The 22,220-nt window shown below is 42.3% G+C and overlaps 1 protein-coding gene across 2 annotated transcripts in view; it reads right to left on the reverse strand.

The window, feature by feature from the left end:
* The window catches only part of SLC6A1 (solute carrier family 6 member 1), a 61,111-nt gene extending 42,218 nt beyond the window's left edge, over nt 1–18,893 (reverse strand). The window contains exon 1 of one of the 2 annotated variants that reach the window (XM_055806264.1): nt 18,730–18,893. The gene's annotated coding sequence lies outside the window, so the exon portion shown is untranslated. Of the gene's footprint in view, nt 1–18,450; nt 18,533–18,729 lie in introns of those variants that run through there. The other variant, XM_055806265.1, reaches the window with a different exon arrangement.
* Between the last annotated feature and the right edge of the window lie 3,327 nt (nt 18,894–22,220).

Consider the following 22,220-nt stretch of genomic DNA (forward strand, 5'->3'; position numbering starts at 1 on the left):
TTTACTGATTAAAAGGTAACTACATGGACGATTTTCCAGTGGCTCCTGTTCACCTGCTTAGAGACAAAGCTGTCTGCATTTCACCGTAGTGGCATTTGTCTTCAGGAAGGTTCCGTAACCACTTTGTTTCCAGATTTCATGCTGGGAACACTGTGGTCCTACAGAGCGGCAGTATTTCTAAAGGAACTAAAACCGTCCCTCGGGCTTCAATGCAAGTGCATTCATCCATCCATCTTGTGAGCCCTTCTCCTCATACCAAGAGCTTGACTGAAACTCCCAAAGTTTGGAAGTAAAATACTGCTCCCATTATACTGGCCTCAAAAGTCCAAACCAAAGGAAGACGGTATTGGTCACAATACAGTTCTTTTTGGGAATACAGTGTCAACCTTGGAAGGGAAGGCATTCAAAAGACAGAGAACTGTCCCAAAATAAATACTGACCTATATAATGTAATAGGTTTTGTTTACTGAGGCATTAGCAGATACTACTTCACTGATTTAAGTGAATAGGCTCAGCGCCAAAGCTATCAATGGAATTGTATCTGCTTATGCTGCTGGGAAGTTCTGCTCTTTGCACAGCATTCAGTGAGGTGTAAAATGAGGACTTAATGTTACTTGCTTGGACTCATTTCAAAAGCAATTGCTGCACCTGCTTGCTCATACCAACACACACACAGTCAAGTTCTTTTCCAGACCCCAATACCATAAAACTTAGATTGAAATAAAGCTATGTTTATATTCCTACACATTTTGTCATTCTTTACTAATCACCTCCCTCTTAAAATGCATTCATTTTCCTAAGGAGAAAAAAAATAATCCATTTCTGCCTATTAGACAAGAAGCAATTCCTTGGATCTTCTCTCCACAAAAAAAGAAATCTTCTGTATTGCACGATACTGAATATGAGCAACATATCCTGGCTCCTCTGAAGACTCATCTTCCAGGTATTAACCAGAAAATGGGGACTCCTAAGAATAATGCACAGAAGTTAATTGTATACCCCTTTGGGCATAATAAAAAAACAAGTGGCAAAAAAGTCAGATTGCTTTACAGACAAATATTAGTTCTTATCTGCATAGCACAGACTGAGCGTTCTCTCCCGTGATTTAGCTTTAAGCCAATCTAAGGCTGTCATAATGGCCTTACTCCAAACATACTGCCAGACTGCAAGGATTGTGGAACCGGAGGGTTTCGTTCTGTTAAGCAGTGAATATCCTCATCTTCCACTGGGAGCTCATGTTACTTTGAGGGAAAAGGGCATTTGGCTAAAAGGAGAAAATTTTAACAAGCCTAAACAAACAAATAGCATACCATGCTATAAATTTATTGCAGAAAGGAGAGAAATATTCATCCCCCTATAGCTATGAAATTTTCCTTTCAATGATCAACTTGGAAGAAGCAGAGAAAACGAGAACCTGAGTGACGTACGTATAATTTCTTGTTTTGTTAACATTTTTCTATAAGCTGTTCAAATGTGGACAAATAACAAAGTCAGCTCACATAGCGTACATGCATGGACGTGATGACTTCCAGAGGTTCTTCCCAGTTTAAATTTTTTACAGTTGTGTACCATGAGTTTTCACAGCGCCCACCACATCCCTAAAGGTGGCACGCTGCTTGCAAATCATGGGAGAAGCATGTCAGGCCCACGGACTGCAGCTTCATTTGCTTAATTGTTTATACCAAGACAGCTGCTGTGAATAAGGCTTTCCATCAAGGAAGGCAGAATAAATTCTCCTGCCCCACTTCCCTTTTTGTTCTATGCAGGAGAGCAAATAAACTCCAAATATTGTTTCCTACTTGTGCAAACATTCACTGAAGTGCCTCCAACCCACGGAGGATAGGCTATGTGAAGATACCACCAGTTTTAGATTTCCATCATTCCTACCTTGAAACCTTATGACCTTTCACATGGCTAGCTGTTAAAAGGGACGTACCGACTGCGTATCAAACCCCCGTAATAACCCCACAGGATAACTACATTCAGGGCAAGCTGGGCACATTTTTTAAGGCAGCACAATTTTCACTTGCTTGTCACGCTTTAGAGGGGCCAATGCTACTTGGCACATTGTGATAGCCTGTTTATGTTTTTTTCAGGTTTGATCAGAAAAAGAGTGCTTGTGCAATGGCTATCAGCAAGTCACCGCTTACCTCAATGAAGACAAGGGGAAACTGAGGAAAGTTTGTTTCTGTTATGCTATGGAAGCATTTGTGGGATTCAAGTGGTGCAATTAAAGACAGAAAAGAGTAAAACTTGCATATTTCTTACAACTAATAGATAAGAAAAAAACTATGGTAGTGTTATTTTTTTAAAAAAATATGACATTTCCAATTCATTTACAATATTTTCAACAGGAATGTCAAAGATTTATGTGTAAGAGGGCGTGAATAAAAGATCACCACTGGATTATATTAAACAATGTGGCTGAATTTTTCCAAAGATCCAAAAATACATATGTGTGTATTTCAGTGGGATTAAGGTGTCTATCTTTCTTAGACTTCCAAAAAAAGGAAGAAAAAGAAAGTACCACCCTGAATGATTAATGTCTACTTTGGTTCTCAAATACTAGATTTAATTATGTTTTGGTCTAATGGCAGGCACAGACCAGGAAAGGAAATATGTAGATGAGAGCAGGAAAGGGATTACATCTGCCAATCATATCCACAAATAGCACTACCATTTTTAAGATCCATTGGACCAAATCTTGAAGCCTTTTATTAGCAAAGAAATTCCCATTAACTGAGAACGTTCCACACAAGACAGCACTCCATACCTTGCACAATTCAGCTATTGAATACAAACTACGGTTTCTAACTCTTCCAGTATTCCTATTTTTATTATGCATAATATTCTCCAGTGCATACAACAGCTCTTTTTAGGGCTTATCACTGCAAGATGACAAAGTGTCAGCTTTAAGCTACCCTTGAACATACCCCCCTCCCTACTAAAATGCCAATCTGAGATTCCACAAGCAAAGGCATATTCATGTTCTATCACGTCAGCAGCTATAGACAACAGCCTGAAGGGTGCTTCCCCTCCCCCCCAGTAAACAAAGGAAGTCTTTATTCCTGTAGTAGGAGATATTTCATGAAAACTGTGAATCCTGACTGCTACATGGCAGAGATAACTCATGCTCCTGCTAAATAAAGTTCCCTAGAAATAAACCATGATGTTGGAGACATTTATTTGCAAGACAATTTAGACATCCTCCAATACAACTCATTCAATGGTATACTATGTATTTCAGACTCCTCTGCACATCCAACCAGTGATGGAATTTCACCTCTGATTTTAAGGAGGAGGTCATCATTATTCAAATAAAATATAGAGCTTTGTTTTAAATTGAATGGAGATTATTTCAGTTTGCTGTTATAGAACTTTTAAATATTTTGTGGAAGCAACAGTGACATTAGGTAGCTGGCACTGAATTAATCCTATATTAAAAAAAAATAAATATATATATATGAACGGAAGCAGCATTCTTTTACAATACCCATCCTCCAGACGGAAAAGTAACCGATCCAGCTTTCCTGGTGATCCCTTCCCTCCCCTGCAAAATGTCACAGCAGTCCAGCTGTCATCCAGTCAACATTTTATACTTCCCATAACCATGTCTAAATGCAGAGAACCACGTTGTCCACTACTGTGAACGTATCAAGGTCAGTGGAGATGGCTTTCTGCAAAGGCCCCTGGGCTTTCCCATTTACACTTTCAACCTCTCTTCCAGCTCCCTAATTTCCACTACAAGAGCCTCCTGCTGGAAAAGCAACACTCATTTCTAGCAGCTGCCTGTAAATCCTCTGTCTTGAAGGTAGGAGCATCATGGAGAAAAACTGCTGTACAACTAATATTCATAGCCAAGACTACAGAACAAATCTTGTTACAAACACTTGCAGAAGGTAAACAACTACACAATTACTTCACACACAAACACTGCAAATGCCTTTAGAAAAGAATTATAAACAAAGTAGTGTGATCTTAACTAGCCCAGCCAAAAAGTGAATAAATCTACAGAGAGGTTCACTATGTTTCACGCAGAAACCATGTCAGCATAATAATTGATAGTATAAATATAGCAGAACGTATGGTACCCATGTAAATCTCCCTACACCAGCTGTTCCCTGAAGTGCCTGAATGCAGCATTGATGAATAAAACTTTCTGGAGACAGCCATACATTTTGCTTTCAGACACAACTTAGGCTGACACACATGCCAGATGCTAAGTGTAATAATCACTTATGTTCCCCATTCTGACCCAATGTTAGTTCTTAAACAAAAATTCTTTGGGCTTTTGTTGTTGGTTTGGGGGCTTTTGCTGTTGTTGTTTTTTAATGGATACAGCACTCCTCAGAATTTTTTGCTTGTTTATGCTCCTAATCCAGAAGCAAGCAAGAAACAGTGACAAGTCTGAGATACTGCAGTTTGAGGATGTTACCTGCTGCTATTCAAAGCTCTTCAGCTGCAAGCTCTTCTCTCAGACCTAACTTCTTCAAGGGGCCCAGTGCCAAATCCCACACCTGCTGCAGAAAGCTGGGTTACTTAAGAGCAGACCCACTTGTTAACATCCAGCTCAAAAAACTAGCAGACCACGTGGAATAAAATGGAAGGACAAGAACTGCCTACAGTTGTGTTCCTTGGCCATTCTTAAACCCCAAGGGTCCAAGCAGAAGCAACAACTCTCGCAGTACCAGGCAGCAATCATTTCAACACTGCTTCTGCCACTGCTGCCAAAAGTCTCCTACCTGCAGTAAGGCAGGCAGGGAGCTGGGCCCCGACAGGTTTCATCTGCCTTCCAAAAAGGACACCAGAGGATAATGCTAGACTCTTTCCATTGTGGCCATTCCTTTGTAGTGTTAATTATTTCCATGTCTTTCTATCCACAGGGGAAGTACAACTGATACATCTTTGAGCAATTACAGCTAGTTTTCCTCATTCTGTGCTTCAACAATAGGAGTACCTTTGAGGACAGCTAAGCTGTCCTCAATCTGTACACCTTTGTCACCCCTTAGGAAGAAAACTGCCCATAAATCTGCACAGTTTTTTTGTTTGATTTACTATATACTCATCAGTGTTACCCATCATCAATGTGATTTTTAGATTGTCTGCAAGGAGCGAGGAAGAAGCTGATCTTGACTGTAAATACCTGGAGGTGATTAATTCCCCCAATATGCTGTAGCAAAAAGTAAGCTGCAATATCTTTAGAGAGAGCCTGAATACAATGCATTTCAAGACAACATCTATATGACCTTTAAAGAAGGAACATTATTCCCCTGCCCCTCCATCTCACCTCTAACATCAGTACATCTATAAATGAAAAGAATTCATCTCTAGCTGCAATACACATGTCTTAACTAGCAGGTACATGGGCATTCGCCTATTTAGCTGCCGTATCTTAGGCACCTCTCAGCAATTCTTTTCTTTAACTACTTGAAGCAAAACACAACATAAGCAGCTCTGCCCTTGTAATGCAATTCTGTTGCAATTTCCTACAACTTCAAAAATAGCAGCAAAAGGAAAATATAGTGGTCTCATGAAAGAAACCCAGCATCTTACAGGATTCACTCAGAAAGCATTTGTTCCTCAGAAATAAAATAGCTTTTGTGTTACTCAGAAGAAAAGGCAGCAAGTTCTCATATAAAGAACAATAGAGCAAACTAAATAGGGTTGCCTTTCTAAGACTGTCAGTGTTGGCACAGACGTGATCTGCAAATAATAGCGTGTCTTTTTTTTTTAATACTTAGAAAATATTAGCTAGGAAGTTTACGACATTTTTCAAAGGTCCATCTAAGCATTTCCCAAGCCCATATTTGACCATTACTAAACCACTTTGGCTAAGACATACATACTCTTTTGAAATAAAAAAAAAAAAAAATCTTTGAAAATTTTCATTTAAACCTTCCCCAGCCCAAAGATTTTTCCTATGTAAGATACTCATTTATCTTTATGTAATCTGCAAAAGGAAAGGCAGAAGTGGAATATAATGCTGAAGCTCAATTTTCAATATAAAAAGTGTAAAGCTATAATAAATAAATTCCACCACAGTTCAACTCCCTTTTGTGGGAGGAATTATACTGAGACAAATCAAAATGTTCCATGGCCTCTCTAAATTGCTTTTGAACATTGTCCTTGAGCATCTCCAATTCTTTATTATTTATATCAAACCCAATTTCCATTGGGAGTACAGTAGTAGTATGTCATCAGTCTGTAAATCTGTCAAGTCCCTAGGAGACCCTTGGCAACCGCTTTTGTAAATCTAGTGCCTCCTTAGAAATTCTTGTTGTGTAAAATCAAAATCATCCTTGTGCTCAGTGGAAATGGATAAACTTAGAATAGCTGAATGCAAATTTGAGAAAACAATCTTCCTCACAGTCCTCTGAGCGTCTCTGTGAAGCAGAACCATCAATCTCCTTTTCCAGGAGCCACGAAGATAAAATTCTACCACTTGTAACTATGCACCATCAGGTATCGCTGCTTCTTCTTGAAGACTTAAATGTGGCTTTAAGCACTTGGAAAGGGAGTTCTGAGTGATAAACCATAGACAGTCTTGATTTGCTTGCATTCACAAAACCAGAATAACCCTTGCTCTACTCCTTAGGGGGCCTAGATGCCAGGGCCAGATTCACAATTAGTACAAATTACTGCTGATACGTTAAAGTCACTGACCTTTCCAAGGTAAGCATTTGGCTCACTTCCCTACTGTTTTCTTCAGAAATACTCATTGTCTTCTCAACTACACATGCCAATGATTGGAACATTATTATATTCAATCCAGCAACCATCTTACATGCCAGAGTTTTTGTGGGTTTTGGAGCTTTTGGCAGGATAGGGGAGGGGGCGGCAGCTGCATTTCTTACCAGACCTGCACTCCTAAAATCTATTGAGCTATAAGGTGTTAATCATTACTTTATAATCACTCAATTCCTACAGCTTTAGTACAGTAAACAGGGAAGATTTATAGAATGTTGTACACTAGGTGCTATGCAAGACCTTAACAATCAGCAGCAGCTTCAGACTCCGTGGAGTTCAACCAAGGAAAGTGACTTAAGGGATAACATGGAAGTTGACACATTTGGTAACCTACATAGTTTTCCATCGAATGACAGCAGTAGATGCCCTGTCTTTCACATGGGTTTTTTATCGAGCCCCTAAAACTCTGCTTTGTTGTAAAAAAAGTGTCAGTTGAAGAGATATCCTGCTATAAACTCAGTCCCTGCCTTTATCAAATTTAGCACCATTTTGACATTAAAAATTCCTGGGGACAAAGCAACAGACTTATAGACATCAACACCATGAAACACCACAGAAAGGACACACATTCCCTGGCATTCTTCATGGCCACCTTGAGCCAGGCTGCTGTAGGCATTTACAGGCATTCATACCTGTTCCCACACTTAAGAGAGCTGAGTATTTATTTAAAATCACGATAGTACCAGGACAGTACCAGAGAGTCCAAGGACAGACGAGTGACTATCGATAACTGTGCCTCAGCTACATGTTCATTCAGAACCATATGACCGCCCTGTTGTGGTGACAAGCCACTTCCAGCTGGTGCACAGCTTGGGCCAAAACAAAAGTTACAGGTGACATTCAGTTCCTGCCTGTTCACTTTTATCCTAACTGAAGAGCTTTCTAATCCAAGCAATCATCTTAAACACCATTAAGTGACAGCAGGAGCATCGCTGAGAGCAGGAAAAGATAAGAACTGCAGAGTATATACAGAGAGAGGGGGAGATATACAGAAAAACACACGGTTAATGGGCGTGTATTTATGTGTATATTTACACACACGTATAGAAACCTAACCGGCTAATCCCTGGACACCTGGCAGAAGGTCCCAGGCTCCATTTCTGTGAGAGCTGCACACAAAGGCCCTCAGGGCACGAATGGCACTGCTCAGACCAGGTGTGGCAGGAGGGCTCAGCCAAGCAGGTGGGCACCTCACACCACTCAGGCAAGAGCCTTGCTCCTATCCAAGGTGACGTTGAACATCCAAGTTCACCAATGGGTTCATTTACTAAATTGAACATACACTTCGTTTCAAAAAAAGGCTAAGGATTTTACACATGAATTATTACACAATCCCAGAAAGTGTCAAAGGGTTACAAAAGAAATGAAAATCCAATGGCTTTAAACATAGAGTGCAGTGCCACTAGTCCCTTACCATGTTTAAGTGGCCTAAAACGTTAGCTGTCTATACGTTACAAAGCAGTCACCTCTATTATAAACAGACATCTTGGATGATATCTCAGTTTGGTTTGGCTGTACAAAAAAAATCTCAGAACTCCTCCGAGAAGCTGATCCTGTATAATCAGTTTTTTGAACTGGCAATAAAACTAGGTACTCTGATGGGCTGCGGTGGTAGCATCTAAAACTAGGGATAGTAGTAAAGAAAAAGCAGAAATAGTAGTCAAGAATAAACTGAATGGATATCTGAGCACCACATTTGAGATGACCCGTACTGATGAACAAAGTCACACAATCCTGCAAATAACGCCCCAAGGGCACAACAGCCTAACATTTCTAAAAATGTCCTCTTAGACACATTTCTGACAAATAATACCTCAGATAGATTTTAAGTTACCCATCTCTCCTTCAAGATAAGTATCTTATTAGAGCAGACACAGAAAACCTCACTAACGCAGTTCTTCAAGGTCTGATACTTTTGAGGTAGAGTCAGACAACACCCAGAGATTCAAATAGCACCAGTGAAGTATGAAACTATCTACATCATCTCCAAAAACCTTGTAAGATCAATGATTACACAGTATCTTCTCTAACTGCAGGTTTTCCAGGAATTAAGAGACAAAATAAAAAAAGCAGAGACCTTCCAATAAATCTCAGTTACCAGCCTTGTTGGGTTTTATTAATAGTTGCCAGAAGTTCATGTACTGACACAAACTCCTCATAGGGAAAAAAAGATTGGGAAAGCAGATCTAAGGAAAAATGTAAAGGTTATGTATCCCCACATGTAACTTGGGAGGAGGGGAGTGGCAGGTTTGATTCAGTAACACTGGCACTGGGACAGTTACAATGTTTACCTTTAGAGAGAGGACAAGTGGCCAATTGCCAGCAGTCCTGCTGAAGGCAAGCAAAAGCTTCTGGCATCACCCTTCCCAGAGGGGTAACATTAGAAGGACAGTTTTCATTTGCATTATCTCATCTGCACAATCATCTTGAGCACTAGTGGACCTGACTGCCTTTCACCGAGGAGTGAACGTGGCCTAGAGATCCCATCCGAGTCCAGGAAGCAGGATGCTGAAGCAGGATACGAGCCCCTGGGGAGGTCACACGCCAGGGCTTACCTGCAGTGAAGGAGCACTTCACCAAGACGACCACTTATAGACCTCTGCTGGTTTATGCCAGTGAGGAACTGGGCTACTGATAACAAATAATAAACAATAACTAGAGTTTCTATGTTGTTATTCCAGGACACAGAAAACGTAGGCTGCAGAATTATAGCGAAACCAGTCCTGTTTCATTTGGGTTTATGCAATATTGCGGACAACTTTAGCAGCCTACTAGTACTACACTAACCTGGTAGATGCTGCCACTCTGAAAGGTGTGATTTTCATACATTTAAAGACAAGCAAAGCCCAGCCTTACTGAGAAACAAACCCAAGTGTGGTCCTGCTCACACAGAAGTCCTCCATATTAAAACCTGCATGTTTCGTCTTCCCGCAGCTTGCTGAAATGACCAATACTGCACTCATCCTCTTGGCTGTCAATGAGTGTGATATTTCTTAATCACAGTATTTTGCACAGCTATGCTACTAATTATATTCATCCCTGACAAACTGGAACAAAAATGAACTTTTCAGCAGCATACCAACAAAAGCATAGAGGTACACTGGGGAACTGTAATACTGTGCAGGTGTCCAGGTGACAAGCCACCATATGAAACATCTAGGGGAAAGTTCAGTTTCCTACGGCCTTCTATTGCCCCTTTAACTCAGGGCACTCACCCGTAGTGCCTTAGTTCCAATACTTCATTAACTCTGATTTAACACAACAGTTAGGACACTGTCAACTCAACAAGGAAAGGCTGTGAACCCAACAATACTCTCGAGTGGTTCTGACCCGTTCCTTCTCTCCTCACATGTAAAAGTCAACTTTTTTCAAATTAACAAAATCTCTCTGAATTTAGTCCAGCTGATAAGCTTCTCTCACTTGCTAGGTGGAACACACAGCATAAGATTTATAAGGAATTCCAAGAAATCTTGCAATCAATATGCAGCACAGATCTCTGCACTACAGCAGTTACATTATCTTGTGTGGCACATGCACTGTTCCCATGGCAACCAGCATCCTTCATCCAACTCCATTATTATGGCTATTTGAGGTTTTCAGAATCTCTGGTGTCCAAGCTATGGCTCAGAGCTACTTTGTGCTAATAAGCCTCAAAAATAGAGACAAGAAGAAAAGAAGAAAATAAGCAAACTCTTTTGCTAATCTATAAGCAACATGGAAAGCAAGAAATGGCATGGGAAATACAATTCAATCAGTGAAGGGGAAGCAACTCTTATATAACTGCCTTCACTAAGCAAGATGAACATAGTGCAAATTCACTATAGCCTTTTAATTCCAGAAAAATTAAGTACAGTCATCTCAGTAAGTCTGTTGATCAAGAATGGCTTTGTAATAGGTATGAGAAAATGAAAATCTTACTTACATTTACTGCAATATTAATTACCCTATCACTGAGATAAAATATATCTTTATTTTTTAAAAAGGACTGAATTTGCAACTATCTGCAGAACACTTGAAGAAAACAATTTGATTTTGACCTTTTTATGATGTCCAATATAGAAGTTCAAAAGGGCTATTGCCAAAATCTATAATCTTCCTAGTATAATCTATATTTGGTTTATATAAATTGTCCCTAGATACCTGAAGTAAGCTTTCTCTATCAATAACACCACTTTTTTTTTTTTTTTGACATTTAAGCATTTCCACATCAAAGCATTACAACAACCCCATTATGCTTTGCACAGCTTAATACAAAGTTTCTCTTAGTCACCAACCAGGGAATTTCAGGCAGAAAATAAATAACCTAATTTATTAAAGCGACCCTTGAGAAATCATCCTCAAGTTGCTAGCTAGAGGTTTTATCCATGTGAAATACACATGGGTCAGTAGGAACAGAAATGCTTTGAAGTTGGAGGGTTTGAAGGCTTTTAAAAAGAAATGTTAAAATAAATAAGGAAGGCACTACACTAGAAAATGCCCTTATAATTGACAAAGGAAACTGGCAGCTGCTGATCTTTAGCTACACTTAAGCTTAAACGTGCTCAGCACCTGTTCAGGAAGAACAGTGGTTCTTTAAGTGTCCTGAACACCATCTATCCTCAGCTGCGCAGGCCACATTCGCTGTCAGCTCAGGGGTATCTGTTGCTGTTGAAGGTAAGCAAGGTCAAAAGCAAGGTCAGTCTTCAGCACAAGCCCCCTAGGGAGGTGAATGAAACCAGCTGGTGCTTCTCACAACCCCCATATCCATTCATGGGGCATCCAGGCACCAAGGTCAGCAACGCCCGGGTTCACGTGGCCTCGATGAGCCGCTGGAAGAGCGGGTCTCCCGGAGCTTTCCGAGGCAGGGGTCTTTCTCCCTTCCACTGCTGCCACCCTGCAGCCCTGGAGCAAACCCAGCAGCCCACACCAGAGCCCCGGAGGGCCCCGGCAGGTCCTGCTGTTTCTGGCTGGAGAGCGGTAGTTCAGGGAGACTAACCGACATTATACTTGAGGTATGATTTTCAAGCATTAATATTTAAATATTTGGTTCTACAGAAAATAAGAAAAACACCCCAACTTCTACTACTGGTAAATGAACATGCTAAGTGTTGAGGAAAAGTAAGTAAAACATTATTTGTATGCATAGTGATGACAGCAGCTGTGGATGTGGTGCTGTTTGCACCCTGAAAGCCTCCTGCCCTGCCTGTGCCCTCACCTGCTAGTTCATGCAGCTAGCTGGGGCAACCCGGCGTTTTATCAGCTCGGTGCCTGACATCAGTCTCCAGGCTGATGCTGCGTGTCCACATAGAGGAACTCACTTCAGAAAAGCGAAGAATGCACGATTACTGTCTGAGAATGTACCTTCCATAAGATTTAAGTGTCTTTATAATTGAGGCTGAAGGTACGCTGCTATTCAACTCTGGGCCAGATTTTGAATTCTGCTCATGTTTGACACCTAGTGAAATCAATGGAATTAAATTCAAGTCATTTGTACCACTTAAACCCACAAAGAAGCTTAACATACTTAATCATATAGCTTTCTGCTATCAAATAGTTTGCAAGTGGAAAAGGCATGGAATTTTCCAGCTGCACCTTCCCTTTGGAACCCACATGGCAAGGTTGCACAACTCTAGTTTTCTTGCTCCCGAGATGGAAGAAACCCTGTTTTCACACTGAGAGATGATCCAGGAATGCTTAAACTGCTCTTCCTTTTTTTGTGCTTCAACCCAGGGATGGCTGCTTACTTCCAGTTGAAACGCAGGCTCTGCGTCACCCTGCTGTGCGTGACCAGCAAGGGATGGGACTGCTCGGTGAAGCAAACCAGTAGATGCAGCTGAGTAAGATGACATTGTGTTACCCTGAAACCCACCTGCTAAACTAGAGAGGATCTAACACATAAGATCAGCAAGATCCTTCAGGAATTATATTATTTCAGAAATATTAAGACCCTGTTCAAATAATCCCAGTTAATTTTAATTTTGGAAGGTTAGATAGTCCTCATAATTTTTCCTAATTGCATATTCCTCAGAATAGACTCCTCTGGCTGCTCTGTAATCAAATCATAATTAAAGCATCTGTGTCATTTTATCAATCCCTTCCTGCTATCTGTAGCATCTACAGAAGGCAACAAAGATGCAGCATGCAAAATTTCCAGTACCAAGGCTCATCATCAGAGCAATAATAGGGATTTGTGCTAGTGTGACTGTCTGAGTGTCTCCTTAGGCTTTCATTAGCCTTTAAAAACAACTGAGGAAGAGAAGAATACTAAACAGTGCCCTCCTTGTTCTATCCACAACTGGAAGCCATGTTTTATTCCTGTGATACTTGTTTTTAAAACAGCTGCCTCATTTCATCGCAGCTTCACTGAGGAAACAGTCATACAGTGGGGAAACAGTTGTCGTCGCCTGAAACAAAGAGAGATGTTAAACAGCAGCATCACCTTGATAAAGTATTTTCTCTTTGAGCACTGTGTCAGTTGTCAGACTGAGTCTCCACTACATTCCAGCCAGAATAAACACCCAAACAAAAACTAACCAACAAGCAAATTGACTCCCCTGAGCTATATCCCAGAACCCCCAAATTAACTAATTCTAGGGTTCAGATTGGCGAAGAGTTGGTGGTGCGTGCCCTTTCCCTTCAAGGGCATGCTGCAAGTCACATCTTGGAAGAAATGTGATTGCACAGACTGTGCAAACTCTCCCCCTCCCCTCCAACACCCACGACTCAGAAGTGATGAAAACACTGAGGAAACTTCTCTGGGAAAACAGTCTGCACCTTGAGCTTAGTTTTATCCATTTTAATTCAGAGGGAGGAAAAAAAAAAATCATCAGAATTTCTCGCACAAGCAGAATTCAAGATCAGACTGTGACTTAAGAATTTTTAGTTTGTATTGAAAGGAATACATCACTTGGTAACTGAAAGCATGTATCTTTGAAGATTTTGTGATGTATTTATTCACCACTGACATAACTTTTTTCTTCCTTTCTTCTGCCCTGTAGCTTAGTCTTGTTAAATGATTTTATAAAGTTACAGTGTGATCCTCAGCTGTGTAGGTATTGCTTGATACACATAGGAATACAATTGCTATCAAAAGTACTGATTTTTCATTGTATGCATTTCATTATAACATGATTATAAGTAAACAATAAATAAGTGTTACCTTACACAGTAAAGATTCAGTTTACAAAAAGATTATTCTAAGACAGCGCTCGAAACTAAAATCAGCATTAAGTTTGCTAACAACATATCACATCTTTTAAAATATAAGGATCAAAGCTGGAATAAAATCAAAATTTTCCAGCTTAACAAATCTCTCTGGTTTTCCGAAATAACTTCCATTTCCAAATGATTAATTCTTTTGGAACTTATTTTGAGTGGAAAGGTGATTTTGGAACAATTGATACCTAAATATGTTTAATTTAAGTCTTAAACAGAAAGCCTTTTCATATCTAATAGCTAATGGTAGCCACCAGCATGTAAGGCCCACACCTGTATTTTATTTTATTTCTTTTAGGGTTTTTTGGTTGTTGTTGGGTTGGTTTTTTTTGTGGTTGTGTTTTGTTGTTGTTTGGTGATATTTATTCTTCTTTTAAACAGACAACAGTGGCACATCAGAATTCCTGCAGAGTAAGACAAACATGGGACTTCTGAGACACCAAAGTGATTACTTTGATTGATACAGAACACTATCAATTACCATTGAAGTCAGAGGACTCGTAGTTGTTATACCTTGTGGGTTTTCTGTAACCCACAGGGTTCTTTTGTAACAGAGCTGTCGTTAACCCAGTACAAAGCACAATTACTGTTCAAAGAGTGGCATTTTCTGCACATTTGAGTCTGATCAGAGTAGCAGCATGGAAATATCAGAATGTTAATGTAAACGGTTTGGGTCTATTTCCTTGGGGCAAAGCCAAAGCATGACCTCTCAAGCTAATGTTCCAGCTACACTAGTGCAACTGACAGCAGCGTTTAGTCCTTGGTTTGCAGATGACATCAGCCCTACTGTGGACGTGGTCAGCATCTTCTACGTTCACAAGCTTGCATGTTGGCCAGATCTTGAACAATTACAATTATTGCAAAATACATTTGAAAAAGAAAAAAAAAAAAAAAAGCAGCCAAGGGGTTTCTTGGAGAGTAACAATTTGTTGTTCATGTTACACTGCATGACATTCCTTCTTCAAACTCCTTCTAACAGAAAGGAGGATAGAGTACATATACAAAAATATATTTTAAAATTATTTTATTTGCCTGTATATAAGGGACTAAATCCTTTCTGCATTCTGTAAATAGTGCTTTTTATGGAGCTGGCAGATTGTTTTTCCATCAGTAAAGAAGATCCAGGTGTAGATTAATTTACTTGCCAGGTTACCTTGCAATCTGACTGAACGGAACTCATTTCAAATACCAACTGCCAGTGTTGCCCTTATAAAAGGCTCACACAAGTGGCCTGAGAAAGTCTCAGATTTTATAGACACTATTTTCCCCTTAAAAATCTAAAACTAAAGGAAGAAAAAAAAAGTAAATCTAGTAATCCACCTGGCATTTTATTCTATTCTCATGCAGAGCTTATGACAAAAGCAGAAACTGGGACTGAATCGCTGCCTACCCTCACACTGACAGTCAAAGGGCATGCTTCCGGAAGCAGGGGAGCAAAGCACCTCAATCGCTAGAAGTTCTGAAGCATATCATTTGTGGGGTTTTTTAAGCCAGATAACAGATAATTCACCCGTGATCTGCATGCAGGTTAGACTTACAGTAGATAACAAAAAACTAAAGACAGCATTTCTTATTACTATTCATACAACAAAAGACTTTGTTGCCTTCTCCGTTGTTTTACTAAGCCACTGCAAGAACTGACCTTGTCTTTTAAGTGAGATCTGTCACAACTGTGAAAGCATTCACTGTCTTTCTCTATTTGGCCACGTCTGTGCTGTCATCGCCTGTTCAAAGGGGTCAGGACTGCAGCATCAACCTTCCATTACAAGCATTCAGAAAGGCTTTGAGGTGCACTGCTTTCTGCATTTTATGTAACCAAATGTGTCACCATATTAAAAGCACAACCATGCAAATGTCACAGATGACCATCTAACATGCAGTTGAAAGGCACAGATATATCCCCAAGTCCAAATTCATTTTTTGTTTCCAACATTAAAGGCAGGCATGAGTTAGAAAAAATCATGGTAAGTAGAAAATCCTAAGATAACTTGAAAAGAAATTGTCACCAAGGATTCTCTTCAGAGATATTTTTTTTCCCCTTTTTTTCACGAATCATTTGTTTGTAGTTGAGTCATCCCAAAAAGCATCTAAAGCTTGCGGAAATTTGTCACTGCATATAGGATGATGAGTGCAGAATTCTTACAGATTATTTAGAAATTTCCTTTTTGCTTCTGTAGCTTACATTGCACTTACATGGTGAATAGATTCAAATATGCAGTCAAAAGCCATCTTCCCCCACCACCTCCCTACTTGTTCCCAGTCCTCATGTTCAATTACTACTCTGTTATACTTAATAGTGCCATCAGCACTGCAGTACTTTAGCGATAATAGAAGCATCACATCAGCAGGCAGTATCTTCAGTAAATACATTAACCACTAACTCGTTCGTGCTAACAAATCATTGTTTACTTTTGAAATGCATTTTAGCAAGCTGCGATATTCATGAATCAAGTGAGATTGGTGTAAGCAGCCTCTGAATTTTATGAGACAGACACAGCTTTTAACTTTACCAAACTACATGTTCCATTAAAGCGGACATGAAAATTGCTTCATTTCTCCCTTTTCCACATCATATGACATAGTAGGATTTGCACACACAAAATACACATGGCTCTGTCCTGAGTATCTCGAACTCACTGGGTATGAAGAAATTCATGATTGCAAACCAACAGTTTATCATGAAAACAATTGCCTAAAATCTATGTCAACCCATGCTCATACGAACACACACATGATAAAAACTAGCAGTCCACACTGATCATCAGCAAATGACATCACTTATACCTTTAACCTCAGAAGAAACAAAAAACCATCAATTTCTTACAATTCTGCAAACTCTAAAGACTTAGAACTCTCTTACAGGAAGCCCCCTATGATGCCAGTGTTGATACTAAAATCAGTGGTAAAAAGGAGAAAGAAATTGAGCTGTCAATTCTTAACACACTATTAACATGGGAATTTCTGACAGATTTCATCCACTTACAATTAGGACCGAATATTTTTTTTGGCAGCTGAAGGAAGACACCAGTTTATGGTTTTTCTGTTCCCCCTGCCTCACCTAAAGCATTAGATTTACACACATTGACTTGATCCTCAACAGTGATGAAGCGGCTCTGAAATTCAAGACGCTTTTACACCTGCATGCAAATTTAGTAACGCCAAGTTTTAAGTCACTGCCCTTCATATCTAGATCTCCACACTTAAAACATAAGCTGCCAAGTTCCTCAGATTTTGAAGAGGCCAGGATCAGCCCCTGTCCCTTTAATGTTCCACCTTGTCTCCAAAAGCAATGTCTTTTTACTAGAGCTCAGTGTGATTCACTGGAATTTGCCAGGCAGGTCAGGAAATCCCCTGAAGCAGAGGAAGAATATTAAAGAGATGGGACATGTATATCAAATCTCATTACTGTTCTCTTATGAGAATCAATCAAGTGAAAGGACATGATGATGTCATTATGACATCATTTACTTTGGGATTAGAAATTCATAGCTACTTAGCAACCAAAACTGTCCAATACAGAAGTAAGAGATTCAGTGGAAGATGTTATCATCTGACCCATTTACTGCAAGATAAGTATTTGTCGATTCGTGTTTCAAAACTTCATAAGACATGCAATAACTTAACAACCCCGTTGTTTCAAGTACTGAGTATTAGAAATAAAACATTCTCTCTGAACCTCTTTTATCATTATCCAAATAATTATTTTTTTAACCCTGTAATAGCTAATACGCATGTTTCCTCACAGTTCTTTTCATCTTCTCACAGATCTAAACCCTAAAAATGCAAAAAGGAAAAGAGCTTGTGCTCAACAACCCGATCAGAAACTCAAACCTTGTACAGTCAAGGGAGATGAATGCAATTGCATAGGAACGCAAGCCCAGAAAGCGCGTAGGTTTCAATAAACTAAGCCGAAAATATCCAGTTGATGAGCTCCAGTATCCGTCAGAAATTCCAACGGAAATAAGAAGCTCTGTGCATGAAAGAAGAATTGGTCACGCTACTTCTGTGGCTATTTCTGGGACCTGAAAAGGGTTTGATGCCCGGAATCTATGCCTGACCTGATTTTCTTTAAAGTTCACTCATCTCTGCTGAAAATACAGTTTAAACGAGTTCTAAAGCAACGGAGAAAAAAAATGCATGGACCGAGATTATAACTAAACCTTTAAACCCGTTATCACCACGCTCGAAACGGAGCACTGGACTGACACCTCGTATTTCCAAACCCATGCTCTGCTACCGACTAACGGAGTTGGAACCCGCTCAGCATTAAACGAGAGGAAACAAACCCCTGCACCTCCCGGGAGCCACTGTGGCTGGGACGAGGCCAGTTCGGATTCCCGCCGCGGCAGCCAGGCAGGCCGGCCGGCCCGCCGCCCCGCTCCTCACGCCGAGGCTCGGCAGCGCCTTCGGGGGAAACCCGGCGCCGGCGCCACCGCCACCGTCCCCGGCCACCGCCACCGGCGCGGCGGCAACAGGCGACCGCCCGCCGCCGCCTCCCGGGCGATTTACCTCAGCGGCGCCCGCGGCTCCTCGGTGGGGACGCTCCTCCGCCCGCAGCGCTCCGCCGCCTGTGAGGGCACGCCGCCGCCTCAGCCTCCTTCCCCCGAGGGCGGCCGCATCCCCCGCCGCCGGCAGCCGCCGTCCGCCCGGGGAAGAGCGCGGGGCGTTGCGGTGCCGGCCGCAGGGCAGGGGAGCGCCACCCGCCCCGCCTCGCCTCAGAGCGCCGCGGCGGCCGCGAACCGGGAGCTGCGAAGGACCGAAGTTCGCGTTCAAACGCGCACACCCTACCTGCCGCCGCGGCGGAGGAAGAGCTGCCGTTGCCGCCGCCGCCGCCGCCGCCAATCGGCCCGAGCCACCGGCGCTGCCCTCCCCGAGCGATAGTAATGTTCATTTAAAGCTCGGCGCCCGCCGCTCCGCCGCGCCCTCCCCACGCAGCAGCGGCCGCGCAGTAGCGGGGCCGGGCGCGCCCCGCCCCGCCCCGCCCCCGCCCCGCCCCTGAGGAGGGGGACGGGGATCGGGATCGGCTTCGGCTTCGGCATCGGGATCGGGATCGGGATCGGCCCCGACCCCGGCCCCGAGGACAGACCAGCCGTGCGGCCCCGGCCCCGGCCACCCCCTGAGGAGCGGGACCGGCCGTGCGGCCACGGCCACGGCTCGGCCCTGAGGAGAGGTGCCAGCCGTGCGGCCCCGGCCCCAGCCTCAGCCCCGGCCCCATCCCGCCCCTCAGGAGAGGCACCGGCCATGCGGCCCCGACCCCGGCCCCGGCCCCGCGGCAGCCCCCGGCCCGCCCCGCCCGGCCGCAGGCCCAGACCCCATCCCCTGCCTGGGGCAACACCCGTCACCACCTCACCTCGACCGGCTCCAGCGAGGCTCCAGGGCCGTACTGTGCTGAGCCGGGCCCGAGAGAGGTTCCCTTGGGCAGCTGGGGGATTGCTGGGCTCCCCTTGGCCCGAGTTCACAAAAGCTGAACAAAGGACTTAGGAACGGCACGTCTGGTGAGCTGCCAGGAAAACCAGTGGTTCTCTGACAGAGTTTGGGTGATGGGTGTTTCCAAGTGGAAAGTTATTTCCAACAGGAAAGCTTAGAGCTCTGTTTTGAAAGTGCTGAAACATTGATACATTTTCAAACTTCCTCAAAAATGTCCACGTGTAGGAAAAGAAACAAGTGGAATTGCCCCGGCCCTGGGATCTTTTCCAGTCTGATGTTTTCCCAGTGTAAGATTTCCAGTCAGAAACCCCTGGCCGTCTCTCTTGGGCATCTTCCGAGCAGGGACAAAAGCAGGTGAGCTCGCCACAGCAGGTGGTCACACTACTTCTGTGGCTGCATGTAGGAGCAAGGCTGCCTTGTCCCAGGGACCGCAGAGCAGGCGCTCCTCGGTGTCACACGGTGTTCCACCAAGGGCAGCTGCACCCCAGGTACCTGACGGACGTTAACAGCTAGAAGCAAAAACATGGGTACTTTTGACTCCCAGATGACTCTCTATAAGCAGTGAATGGCGGTGACAATTGGGCAGAGGATTGAACCAAAAGAACACCACCTAGGGAGTTTTTTGAGGTAAACTGGTTTCTCTTGCGATAGGATTAAAGTAGCCATGGCTGTTCTATAAGAGTCAATCCCATGTCTTGTCCTGTATGTTTCGCTGCGCTAAACAGCCTCTGTTGTTTAGAAGATGAAGTAACATTTACAATCTCTACTAACCGTCTTACAATACACAAAACTGATAACAAAACCAGCAACATACATTGCACTGTGACACACTTGTTGAGTCAGGAAGACCTCGCCTCCTCCTTTTCCTCCTGAGCAAGTCTGGAAGTGTGTTTGCTTATAATTTACCCCATCAGTGGATTATGAACCCACCCTAAATGTTTGTCTATCTTCTTAATGTCTACATTGCTCTATGTGAATTTAAGGATGATGTGTAAACTAACGTTTAATACATGATAGTCATACAGCAATGGAAGTATAAACACTGATGGTTATCGCTAGGACATGCAGATAGAGAGGATACATCTCATGAAATTGGCTAATTACCAATTTGAAACCCTACTATTTGTGCAGGGATTGCCAGATTGCTCAAAATCTTCAGTGAGTTGCTTGTGAGTTTTAATGTAGAAAATGTTAGCAGTTTAACACTGCTGTCCATTAATTACAAGTATTTATGCAGAGACTAATAATTGGATTGTCCTGTAATCCACCATAATAATCAGGAATTTTGTTTGCCCGTGTGGTTTGAAAAGGTGATAGCTAATGATATTCTAGCTGTCTGATTTATACAAGTGGCAACAAATAACTAGTGTCTCTACTATTACTTCAGGGTTATAGATTTTGCTATTGATTAGCACTTGTCTTCATCATAGTCCCATTGTCCTTGTGTTTTGTCTAAGTATTTTGGTTCTGATTGCTTAGCTTTTTTAAAATATAGCATATATTCAGTTGTTTAGACCTGCTCCCTGAGTAGTACCAAGTGACTATTCAGTTCACTTGAGGTTGGATGTTAAAACAGGAGAGGTGCCTTTCTCTGGGCTTGGATGTACCAATAGTACAGAAGAGACCACAGCCCTCCCCATGCTGTTGGCATAGTCTGGTAAGACATCTGTGGGTTACCTGCCATGTTGTAGCCATGTGACTGTCTGGATTTCCTCCGCACTGGTTACAGCCCAGTGGGGCTGGCTGCCTTTTGCCTCTGTGGCAGTTTGCATTGGTAAGGTCAAAACTACCACCTAAAACATAGCTACGTAAAACAGCCATCTGCAGCTCTGGGTAGATTTTGTACCACTTCTCACACTGTCAATTGTGGTGCTTTAGCCTAGATGTGTTTCTTTTTTACTTGAAAGCTCCAATTTTGCAGAATAGCTTGATGTTAAGGGAATAAATTCTGTGGCAGATTACATTAACAGCCAGCAATATACAGAACAAAACCCCAGCACAGTGGTTCCCAAATTGCTGCTCATGAGCTGCTGGCCAGTGTGTGTGATCTGCATTTCAGCAGTGCACCTGTTTTAAGACACTAGATTTCAAGATCACCTCAATTCAATTTGGTCTGATTATGATCCACAAGAGACTTGGAACTTTAAAATTACCCTACTGGTCCAATATTAGAGAACAAGTTCTACAATGAGCAGCTGAGGGAACTGGGGTGATTTAGTCTGATGAAAAAGGAGGCTGAGGGGAGACCTTATGGCTTTCTGCAGCTACCTGAAAGGAGGTCGTAACAAGGTGGGAGTCTGTCTCTTCTCCCAAGTAACAAGCAATAGGAGAAGAGCAAATGGCCTCAAGTTGTGACAGGGGATGCTTAGCTTGGATTTAGGAAAAAATTCTTCACCAAAAGTGTTATCAAGCATTGGAACGGGCTGCCCAGGAAAGTGGTGGAGTCACCATCCCTGGAGGTGTTTAAAAGATGTGTAGATGTGGTACTTAGGGATATAGTTTATTGGTGGACTTGGCAGTGTTAGTTTTATGGCTGGACTCTATGATCTTAAGGGTTTTTTCCAACTTAAGTGATTCTATGATTGTATATGCTTGGGAATTGGTGCTATAGTATCACAGAGCCAAAATGCTAATCCTTCCTTCCTTCTTCCCTTCCTTCCTTCCTTCCTGCCTCCCTGCCTTCCTGCCTTCCAAGCCTTCCTACATACAGCTTTTTCCTCACTGCATCCCTTGAAAGGAAGAAGTCTTGTTTTGGAGGCAGTGTTATAATCTCTAACTATTTAAGCTTTAACTGCTAGGAGAGGTGTGACATAGTCCACTGGAGAGTCCTGTTTAAAATTGGATGTTATGTT

This window comes from Falco peregrinus, chromosome 5, assembly GCF_023634155.1.
Source record: "Falco peregrinus isolate bFalPer1 chromosome 5, bFalPer1.pri, whole genome shotgun sequence".
Lineage (NCBI taxonomy): Eukaryota > Metazoa > Chordata > Aves > Falconiformes > Falconidae > Falco > Falco peregrinus.